The sequence below is a fragment of the Rhipicephalus microplus genome, chromosome 8, assembly GCF_043290135.1.
Source record: "Rhipicephalus microplus isolate Deutch F79 chromosome 8, USDA_Rmic, whole genome shotgun sequence".
NCBI lineage: Eukaryota > Metazoa > Arthropoda > Arachnida > Ixodida > Ixodidae > Rhipicephalus > Rhipicephalus microplus.
Genome location: NC_134707.1, coordinates 106,337,347 through 106,348,516, shown reverse-complemented (window position 1 = coordinate 106,348,516; position 11,170 = coordinate 106,337,347). Strand labels below are relative to the sequence as shown.

General features: G+C 41.9%; 1 non-coding gene across 1 annotated transcript; it reads right to left on the bottom strand.

Annotated features, from left to right (window-relative positions):
- Window positions 1–1,431: 1,431 nt before the first annotated feature.
- Window positions 1,432–1,503, bottom strand: TRNAG-UCC (transfer RNA glycine (anticodon UCC)). Its single transcript has one exon. It is a non-coding gene; the product is annotated as a tRNA-Gly (tRNA).
- Window positions 1,504–11,170: the final 9,667 nt, after the last annotated feature.

Sequence of the window (11,170 nt, the reverse complement as noted above, 5' to 3'; positions counted from 1 at the left end):
AGAGTTCGAGCATCTGTTCAGATAACTGTAGACAAGCATATCCACTGGTTCCCTGGTCATGAGGGGATCAACGTTCAACCAGGGGTCCCCAACGGTAATGAGCTGGTCCATAACCTCGCGCGTGATCTTACGTGCCGCGGGGGGGTCGCGGTCCCTTTCACTGGCCGGGCACACAAACACGCACCGGAAGCCACTCCTATCATATCATGAAATTTGCTCGCACTATAATTTATTTAGAAAGAAATTCCCCTCACCTCACTCAGCACTAAATAAAGCACAACAATTAACGCTTCGACTGCTGCAAACGCACAGTTACCCCAGCCCCTATATCTGCAGCAAATACCTACCAGATATAAGGCCAGAATGCCCCAAATGCCAAAATTCAAGGTGCGATTTAGGTCACATGCTGTGGCAGTGTCCCGTGCTAAACGCTAGCTTCGGGTCCCCTGCCACCGAGGACGACTGGTTCAACCACCTCAGGAGCCCCGACCGGGTCTTTCAACACCAGGCCGTCGAGAAGGCCCGAAAGGTGGCTGGCAAGCTCCGACTCCCAGTCCCCACATGGGCGGAGCCACCGGGCTGGCCCCCGTAAGGGGTGCCCAGCCCCCTTCAGGACGTTTATTAAAGTTAATTCTCTCTATCTTTCTGTGTTCGATGCTACTTTTGTCCCCATCCAAGCCGACGAAACAGCAGAAGGAGCAGGTCACTGATCGAGCGTGAACTGACTGCGGGTTGAACACCGACATAGAAAAGACGGGATTATTAAAAGCACCTTACTCCACGTATTGTGCAGTTGTTCAGCATGTTTCAACCATCATTGCATTTTGAGATCATTTTTCTTGATTGTCATCGTTTACACTCATGCGCTTTCCAAACTTTTGCTAAGAGCATTTTATTTTTGCTCCACTTCACAACGTTGGCTTGTATATTAGGAGCACTCTCATAATACCAAAGCTTTACAATCAGGCGTGGTTTGGGCAAGCCAGTACTTGTATGTCCTAAAATCTACTTACAAAACGTGGCAAAAGAAGCGCGCGTGGCAATGTTTAAAATTCTGGAGAGCTAAAACGTAAATTGGCCCTTAAGCGCGCCTTTTTTATTTCTAAATAAGGGCCTCTAGTGACATCCAGCCTCTGGTGAGAATAAAACTAACAAAGTTACGCCGGATTCCCGTAACCAGCTTCCTCCTTGTGTCCATAAACTGGTGAACCAGCCCAGTATTCTAGGTGAATTTCCGCGAAAAACAAGTGCGAAAAGGTGACAGTTTGCCCGGAACTTTCATTCAATATTACATTCATTTCTTGAATTGCCAAGGGGATTTCTAGGCTTTAGTGATATGGCAAATTCGAAATACACTATAGCGTTGTGAAGTCAACAAAATTAAAAACTTTTAGTACACCCACGGCGTACATTCTAGTAATATCAAAAAAATGCGTTGGCCGGGAATCGAACCCGGGTCAACTGCTTGGAAGGCAGCTATGCTAACCACTATACCACCGACGCTACACACTCGTTCCGTATTTGATGCTACTTCTGTCCTCGTACAAGCCGACAAAACAGCACGAGAGTCTGAAAGAAGCAGGTCACTGACCGAGCGTGAACCGGCTGGGCCAACACATACGCCCAAACGGCGGGCTTTTTAAAGGCACCTTTTTTCACGGATTTTGCGGTTGTTCAGCATGTTTCAACCGGTTCTGAATTTTGAGTTCATTTTATCAAATTCTCCCCGTTTACGTTTATCAGCGTTCCAAACTTTTACTTTAAACATTTTATTTTTGTTTCACTTCGCAATGTCAGTTTGTATATTGAAAGCACATGTTAATACAAATGCATGGTACTAAATGAATTGAATTATTGAATGCATGAATGCATGGAAATTTTGCGCATATTGCCGTTTTACTTAAACATTGAGGCTCCGTTAATGTTTTTACCACCTAGCGAGCATCATACTTATAGCAAACAGGCGAACGGGATACTTGAAAAAACGCCACCACAACATGAACGTGATTGGGAAATTATGCTGTGTACGTTAGCATGACACCAAGTTGCATCAATCAACTTTTTGATGGAAAGAAATTGAGGGTTTTGAGAACTTCATTACACACTAAAACAGTATCTGCGTATCCGAACCGAACTCTGGAGTTCAAATTCTATCTGCAGCACGGTATGTCATCGGGAACCATAATTTCTTCTTAGGTGTTGCGGCCTCGATTCCACAAAACCGAACGGATAGCTTACCCACTTCTTTTTCTTAAATTATTCGGTCATTTGAGACATTTATCTGCTAGGCATAGTTCTTTTTGGTGCCTCTCGTACTTCGCGTACAGGCTGTTCTTACTCCAGTGCACAAATATAGTCATAACGACTCAGAGCGAGACTTCATAGATTGTCTCGCTTTCCTTACGCTATCAACATAATTCGTCGTATATCTCCGCAAACAGTTTCTCAATTATGGTTATTACAATATGACACATCGCGTCTTTGGAACCATGATTCGCACCTCACAGTGAATTTAATGCCGTAGGCCACAGCATTCAAAATAACTGCAACATTGGCTTAACTTGAAGCATCGAGCGTCTAGGCCAGGTTCCATCCTAATTGTCGTGCGTGAAACCCACGAACAATGTTCACTGAAGTAGAATGTAGCGGAAAACCTGTTCTTGCAGCAGACGTGAACGAGAGGCTGGCCAGTTGTGTCTTGGGACATTTGTGACATCATTTATCTTGCTTTTTTTGTACTGCAAAACGGCAGGTGTCGAACACACTATTGTTCGGAGAACGTAGCCAAGCAAACTATAGTATACTTGAAAAAGTTGCAGTGCGCTGTGCACACTGCAATTATTCATTGTGCTTTTGCCCCGTCTCACGTCCATGTCTTTCGAACGGTGTCTTTCTGTGAAATAAGCATGAATATAGTCACTGTAATTGATGAGAAGATATTTGCTGGTTGTGTGGGTTTTGCGGCCTCGTTATCAGTTTGCAGCCTCGTTATCAGTTTGGCGTCGTTCAGACGGAAGCATTCTTCGCGTTACTAAGGAGGAGGAATAAATGAGGAAGGACAGGGAGGTTAGCCAGTTCTCCGACCGGCTGGCTACCCTGTTCGCGTTACTAATATTTTCAATTACGAAATACCCCCTACTGTATTAATTGATTTCAAGACTCATGAGAACAAAGAATTATGGCTGAGCCTTTCGTAATGGCTTGGAAGCACTCAATCATCTATCTTTCTACTCGGTAACAATTGATCTTGTGTGATGCCTCGTTACACAATTCACACTCTTTGACGCCTGGCTGTCAATTTTTAATTCCACCACGCTATGATACGCCTGTTAACATGGATCCTTGCCGGCATAACTCTTGTATTGCGTCTTTTAGCGACGTGCCTTTGGTCAGGGGCATATGCGTGTAATGCTTGTGGCTCTCCATCTATAAGAAATCTATAATGAACATGACGTGAGACCTGACTGGCACCCCATCTTGATGATGTGCTTATTACGCGTCTCCTGGAGAACTAGTTTATCAAGAACTTTTCTTGTTTTGGCGGGCTTGCACGACGTATATGTATGTAAGCCTTCAAATGTCTGGGCAGTGCTTGCGCGAGCAGTAGAGAGTTATACTATACCGGGCTTACCGGATTACCGGGTGTACAGTGATACCGGAATCAAAGTGCGCATACGCAGATACGCACGTCACCCGTACCACTTCCCGTACGCACGGTATTTTTCAGATTTCATGTTACCGTGGTAGCGTAGGTGTACGTAGTGTAGGTAAACATGGCGGCGCTCTCGAACGCACGCTTCGAAGTGATTTTGGCGTAGTTGTTGAAAGATTCACAATGTTCGCAGCAAACGACTGTAAAGTGGCTTCGCTTGCTTTCAGTTAGCTTCGATGGCCGAATATTACGAATAAATTGGCGTAGTTTTTGAGATAGCTCCCCATTTGAAACACGTCTAGGCCTAACTACAAGATCGATGTAAACAAATCGGCAACAAAGATATTTTCGCGTTTGGTGCGTGGTTCATATTTATTTACTTTTATTGTAACTAAAATAAACTTCTAACAATGTTTAGCGTGGTGGCATAAGTAAACATTCGCGTTTTTTTTCATTTTTACTGTTTAACCTAATAAACATATAATAGGTGGTGCCACCATCCTAGCTGAGGCTCGTCAGCCACGTAAACGTTATCCCGCTAAACTATAAGACGCTGCCCACAACGAACATTTGCTGCACAGTAACGCCATTCCCTTAACCTATGCTGTCACGCTAACGCAAAACTATAACTGTCTATTGTCGATGAGTAAATCCATCACGATTTCATAACATTTGTGATCATTTCAAATATGCTACGTAATAAATATCATGTAATAAAGGAGTGCATGACTGAAACTCTGTTTTTATTTAGGGCAATTATTCTGCCTGCCTACAAGCAGCATGGCATGACCGCCCGAGATAACCAGAGGGCGTCTAGATGGGAGGTTTCAAACAATCGGTTGGTCATGACTATACCGTCGATGCAGTACATAGGCACGCTTTGTATGCCTTTATTACTTTTATCTGAAGAAGAAAATTTCACCATTTTCCGATAAAGGAAACCGTGTTTCGAAACAAAGCACTGGAGCTAACGACAGACAGACAGATGTTTTACTGATAAAACTCTACGAAGCATCACCCCACTCATTATCGTTTACCCTGTGGATGTGCTGTGATTTGTTTTTCAAACGTCACCTGTGAGCCCGGAGTAAGTCTTCTACTTGGATTTCACCAGTTGTGGAAGCTAAGGCCAAATACTTGTGATGTCTTGTGGGCCTCGGATAACAGAGCGTTCAACACCATTAACACGAAAATGCGGTGGACTCTCCAAAGATCATCATTCATCCGAGCAAGCATTCTATGCGAGCAGTCATATCTGCGTCCTGCGACGTTTTTTATAAGAAGGTAAATTCCCCTCACTCGTCACAACCGGTTTCGGAGCTCGATACCAGTCGTATTGATTGAAAGACGTTCCCGAAGCAAGACATTTACCTGAGAGGGTTCAACGAAGCCATTGATTTCCGAAATGGTCGCGAAGAAAATGCGATGCTAAGGACATCAGTAAAGGATCATGGCAGTGTTGTAATTTTCTTGAAGAAGTGAACTGTTAAACCTTGTGTAAAAACTATGAAGCCACACAAAAATGGACATGCGGAGAAGATTGGCACTGATAAAATATCACATGCAAAACGTGTAACAGGTACGGCAAGAACCTCAGTTCTGCTTAACATCTCTTCGAGTGGAGCAGAAGAGTAACCTTCAATGCCCATCTGGACGAGGGAGTTGAAGAGAGACAATCTTTGTAGTCGCTCTTTTTCCGACAACGCGACAGATTCAAAAGACGGCAACTGGCCTGTATGGCTGCCGCAAAACAGCATTTTGCACACCTCCATTTAAGTGACATGCAACGACTACGTCATCATGTGGGCTTCATGGCAATCTCACTGAGCCGCGTGAACTGTTCTCGTCAATAAGATGACGCCGACGTGTTAAACAAGTGCGCAGTAACTGTGATGCATTCGCGCAATTTAGACTCAATGCTCCCTCAACAGCTACACCACCTTTCTAAGAGACAGTGTGTCCCGATCGAAGCAGCTCTAAATCAACAGTGTGGAAAGTGTTGCGCCTGTCTCTGTGGGGGTCGACTCTACCATGAAAGAGTATATAAGATGTGCGGGCGCTCTTTGACAAACCTGTGCAATGCTGTCCGCCCGTGTCTTCAAGCCAACGCAACACACATTGCTCCCCTCCCCGCGGCTATTGGGCAGTGCCAAGCAGGTCACGCGTTTCCTACAAGTGGGCGGTGATGTCACTTTCTTCGTCCTCTGCCGCGCGGTCGCCGCGTGTCCTCTCTTTCTCGCTTCGCCCTCTCCACTGCTCGCAACGTTCTTGCGCACATCGAGTGAACACTATTTCGACTCGCTTGTCTGCGATAGAGAGGAGGGTGGAAAGCGAAGAATCCTAACCCGCTGAAACATACACCGAAACTATTAGTCCTAACCCGGCTGCTGATGACGTTGCGAGGCTTAACCCTACTGAAACGTTCCGTAAGATGCGGAGACCTTACATACGGAATTATTGGAATATGGAAGACGTATGATGCGGACTCCGCATAAGAGGTATGATGCGGACTCCGCATCTTATGGAAAGACGTATCACGCGGAAATTACTGAAATGTGTGCATGTTACGTCTGAATCTAGTGCAAAGCAATATAATGTGTAAATTGAATAGACGTCCACATCCTGAGTACATGCAATACTGTGTACAAATCACAATATTTCTTAAATGTGCATGATGAGGGATTGAATCATCGGCGTCTTACTAATTGTCGTGATGCGGAAGCAAAATTACCTTTTAAATAAAATACATTACAAAACTACTAAATTAACATGCTAGCGATCATACATGGTGGTTACATTGCAACACATTATGCAGTGTTCTATGCAAGACTTAAAAAACTTATAAAGTTATTATTATCAATAGAGAAGCATTAATATACACATCAGCCCTGCTACAATCAATATGGTTTTTTGTTTGTCTGTATGCTCCAGCTGTGAATAGTGGCATTGCAGTGTTGATTGTACACAAATGAGATGACTGCACCGCAATTTCACGAGCTCCACCTAAGCCACAAGATGGTGGCACAATGTAACAGCAATTTTAGAACGAAATGTTTAAACATAAATAATAATCATAGCACTGTGAAAGTGTGCCGCTGTGTTTATCTCATGAATGCCTTGTGGAGATCGGCGAAATGCTGCTTGAGGCTCCGGCACCACTTTAAATTTCGAAGGTCACTGCGATAGAACTTATGTGTCCTTCATAGGCACCTGGAAATGAAAATAATTGGCACAAATAATGTCAGAGACACATGTTAGCACAATAGTTTACATGCACAAGAAATATAACACACAGAATGAAACTAAAAATTTAAGGCACACAATCCTTCTGTTATGCAAATGCGAATAATAGAAAGAATGAGTGTATAAATTAGTTCTGCCACATAAAAAAAACAGCATGCTTATCACAGTGAAAATAACTAGGTTGTCACGATTTTCAATGGTAGAGATAATCGATTAATATGTCCTTATGAAATTCTGATTTAAACGCTTCCTGCACAGTAAATCTTTAGGAACTGCAAGTGAAAGCTCTCAATGTTCATTTAGTAGTGTGTGCATGTACATCAGCTTCCATTATACTATATAGTTTGTGCACAAAATTGGCATCTTGAACAATTTTGAGAGTTAAACCTATGCAACTTATGAAGGTTAAAATCACCATGAAAGCAAGCAGGACCAGGCAGGTGCCATTAAAAATCTGTGCAAGCCAGATAACTATAACCGAACTGCACACATATAGGGGAGCAAGAGTAACAGAAATTCGGCTGCTGACCCACATGTCGCGGTATCAAACCCCGGCTCCATTTCCGATGGAGGCAGAAATGCTGTAGGCACGTGTGCTCAGATTTGGGTGTACGTTAAAGAACCCCAAGTGGTCGAAGTTTCCAGTGCCCTCCACTACGGCGTCTCTCAAAATCATATAGTGGTTTTCGGACGTGAAACTCCACATATAAATCAAGAATAACAGAAATAAACTGCCAACAGAAAAGTTGGGTGCATGTGCTATCTGTAAGTGCTTACACCTTACTACATACAGCATGCTCATTCCATTTTAAATACCGATATTGAAAATAACTGCTCTATTGGGAATGTAAAAGGTAAGGTAGAACTGAATGACTCTACAAAAAGTGACCCTATTATGACATCACGTTTTCTTATAACAAAATTGACTAAGACTCTCAAATATCATTATGCAAGGAAAAAATCTTCAAAAGAACAATCAAGTTTGAAGTCATAATTATTTATATGGCTACTATGACTATAACCAAGAAATCAACCTCAACATGGCTAATGTTAGTTTTTAAGGCCTATGTTCACTAGACAATGAACTATACCACAAAAAGCACAGCGTTCAGGCAAAGCACCACACAAAAAAAGAAAGCAGTCCTTTTTGTTATTACCTACAATGCCTTTAAAATGGTATTTTTACCTCTACTTTCCGCTTTTTATCTAAGTAACTGGTGTGAAACAAGTTAGCTGAAAATGCACTGTGCCTCCAAAACCTGTTGGTTGAATCTGAATTTTTTAAAAATGGTGAAGCTTGCACTAAATTAGGCTCCACAAGCCTTGGAACAGTGAGAATACATGACTCTTAGGACTACTTTAGTTACTTGTGTTTTGTTTCTTGGCCTAAGCATAAAGACAAGGGCTTAACTGAATTGCTGCTAACAAACAAATGCTTTCGAAATTGCCCGAGCGTCAAAGGATGCTCAGCCATTTGTTGTTTTTTGCACTGGGCTATTCTACACCAAACATACAAACCATACTGCCTGGCGACCATCACAGATGTATAGTTTAAAAAATGATGGTAATTTACTCTTCTGAAAATAGTTATTTGCAGAAATGCTTTGAAGAGAAAAGAGTAGTGGTCACGTGGGTACCTTCAGAATTTCGCAGAATGTCGTGCGGGTGTTATTTGTGAGAAAAATTTCAAAGTACCACTTTTTCTTGCCATATCAAATTTGATCTACATATTAAGTAAAGATGCTTCTTAAAGTATTTGAAGTCAAGTAACATTAGTGCAATTTTTCTGCTACATAGGCTTTGAAGAATTCAGCCAAACTGTTTATCGTTTGCAATTCTTGTATGGCAATACTGCATTTTGTATGGATATTTGAGCCACAAATACTCACTGCACAGAAGTTATATTTTACGAAAAAAAATAATGTTAGGTCCAGATTACAAATATCGCTATATAATCGTTTTTGTCAACATTGAGATGCAATTTGAGCTGTGTGTTTGTCTAATTGAAAATTACTTTTATATGTAAGTTGAAAGCAAATAAACAGATCTTGTTACATGGCAAGTGTTATCATTACAAGTTTTGTTTAAATGAGGAAAATGATTTTTGAAGTCTCCTATTGAGGGCCATGGGGAACTTCGGAACGGAAGCTGTCGTACATCAAATGCAGAAAACAGCCATCATAAGAAAACTTCAAAAATTCATTTCTACTTTAAGACAAAGTGTAATCATATAACTTGCCATATAAAGAGAACTGCTTCCTTGCTTTTGATGAGGCGAAAAAATTGCACTAATATTACTGAGCTTCATGCACTACACACAATCACCTTTACTTAATACCAAGACCGAATTTGGTGTAGAAGAGGCAGTATTTTTGAAACACTTTACTTTTTACAAACAACACCCAGACGACATCCTGGGAAGTCCAGAAGGCACCAACGTGGCCTAATATTTTGTTCTCTGCAATATACTTTAGCATTTTGCTGTTTTCAGAAAAATACAGTAAACGAGCACAATATTTTTTTTAAAACACATTTAGGACGGTTGGCAAAATGGCTGGGATGTTTGATGCGTAATTGCCTCACTGCCAGCATTTATTCTTCCGAAGCTCAAGCTATCACCTCTCTGTTACTGCCTCCCTCACATACAATGCCTGCATAGGAAAGAAAAAGAAAGGCAGGTCCGACAAAGTTCACAAGGCAAGATATTTTCATGTTGGATAAATTCATTACAATAAACAGCAGCAAAATAACATTCATTTCGAGTAGTCCAAGACACAAGCTATATACCAGCATACTAAGAGCCGAGCACAAACTTTTCAATTGAACATGTGTGGTGATAGACAGGAAGCACTTATTGCAAGACTGATCAGTCTGTAATTAACTAAATGAAGTACAATGCACTGTTCAATTCAACACCACATAGGCATCTTTGCTATAGCAAAGCCATGTGTCATTGATTCATGCACTAGATGGGACAATGCAAATGTAACAAAAAGGTGAAAAAAGAAAACAAGAGAAAAAAAAGAAGAAAAGGGGGGATGCAAAGTAGGAGCAGTGTAGCACTACTTTTACTTTGCATTCCCCTTTTATTTCTTCTTTTTTTCTTCTTTTCTATCATTTATCTTTTTTTTGCTTCCCTTACCCCCAACCTCCGACAGGAGAACACTTTGTATCAGCGCAACCTAACTTGAAAAGAAGCAAGGGCTGCACTCTTCTGCGTTATAGGTTTTTTTTTTCAGACAAACATTTCCAACAGGCACACACGCCTATACCAAAAGATGATGTCATTACTGACCCCATTTAAACTAACACGCCAAGGATGACAAGGTGACTTCTAAAAAATAGGTCCTCCTATCGCAACATCGGCCAGCCTGTCTGAAGCACTTCTACTGTTCACCCTGATTACCCCACTAGATGTTTCCATCTGTCGACTCACATCTTCATTTTGGATAACACTAAGACGAGCTTACATTGATGAATACGCACGAAAGTTTAGTGATGTATCATGTATCAGATTAAGCAACTCTGTTAAAAAATTATTGATAGCTTGCTTGCAGGCTTTTTATACTGTAGCCTGAAACTTCGTAATGTGTTCTATGCACATGAACCAGATTGACAACGTAATACACAAACTACTGACGAATACTACGAGGAACAAGATAACGACAAAACGACCAGCCACCCAAAATTTTCGCTGTACATGTTTATAAAATGTTCATGTACCCCAAACGAGGTGCTTATGATACAAGCCAAAAAAACCTACAAGTAGGGCCTTGGAGTCTTCTGAAAGTAGACGTGTTGCATTTTTTCTGTAGAGGGCTTTACACCCATAAGTGAGGAACAAAACTCCTGTATAATGAAGAATGTTGGCAGCTATCAGTTATAGAAAAACCTAATGCAGCTTATCTTCCCCGACACATCTGTACATTTAGAGAGGTGACGTAGCTTCTGTGATTGTGGCAGTAACTCCAACAGGACCAGTGCAAAAATTGGCACTACTTGGCTAGACAAATGTCCAAACATGCCTGCCCGACTCCCTCTAGCCATCCTGGCTGAATCTGGCACATGATTTCTTAACTGCTGGCTGGACAAAAACAAAACCACTGAAGCACTCACAATACACAGCGTGAAGTCCCTCTGGAGTGGTCAACTTCGTCTTCTGCGATGAAAGAGCAGCTCAGTGTACTGATAAGGCACTCCTTGCAATGGTTTTCAATGCCACACAGTGATCTTGCTATTCCTGTCAAAGAGAGCTTCGGGAGCTTGGAGGGTGCT